At 52.5% G+C, this 741-nt stretch overlaps 1 non-coding gene across 1 annotated transcript; it reads left to right on the forward strand.

Annotated features, from left to right (window-relative positions):
* The first annotated feature begins 359 nt into the window (after positions 1 to 359).
* Positions 360 to 431, forward strand: trnac-gca (transfer RNA cysteine (anticodon GCA)). The gene has a single exon. It is a non-coding gene; the product is annotated as a tRNA-Cys (tRNA).
* Positions 432 to 741: the final 310 nt, after the last annotated feature.

A 741-nucleotide genomic window follows, 5' to 3' on the forward strand; every position in this document is an offset into this window, starting at 1 on the left:
CAGGTTCTGTTGTATCTGGACTGACAGAAACTGAGACTTTTGGAAACGATGACGTAAGACGCCCACGGTCTCTCCTGATTGGCTCTCATCGGCCTCGACATACAACATGGATAACCTGTTACTGACCTTGTCGTCTTTGCAGCTGTTGTTCAGCTAAATTCTGCATTTCGACATTACAACTGTCTTTGCTGTTCCTCGTTTGTAACATTTTGTGCAACTAATCAACTGCAGAGTCGATAATCTACTTCCTGTTTACACCGGCTCGCACATGCTCAGTGACGTAGCCTCGTGCCACTGAGTACAGAGACCACTTCCTGTCTGAAAACACAACAGAGACGCCGGCAGCAGGCTCACAGTGTGGGGGTGTAGCTCAGTGGTAGAGCATTTGACTGCAGATCAAGAGGTCTCTGGTTCAATTCCAGATGCCCCCTGCCTCAGATTTATATCACCTCTCTGATATTGACATTTCATTACCGTCGTGCGGGCGGAGACCACCTTGGTGACCTTGTTGATACACTTCCTCAGGTTGTCCAGCTCGGAACAGAGCAGACTCTCACTGAACCGCAGGGCGTCTTTCTGGTTCCACACATCCTTGTTCTCGCACAGCAGCAGCTCCACCTTCTCCAGCCGCTCGCGGTGCCGAGCCCTCTCCTCCAGGAGAAGCTCCGAGACCTTCGTCTTAACGCCCTCCTTCACCCTGCGCCGCCGCTCCACAGCCATCCTGTGGTTGGAGGACAGGGG

This window comes from Seriola lalandi, unplaced genomic scaffold (genome assembly GCF_002814215.2).
Source record: "Seriola lalandi dorsalis isolate HSWRI2012SDOR001 ecotype SW California unplaced genomic scaffold, Sedor1 jcf7180002044907, whole genome shotgun sequence".
Taxonomy (NCBI): domain Eukaryota; kingdom Metazoa; phylum Chordata; class Actinopteri; order Carangiformes; family Carangidae; genus Seriola; species Seriola lalandi.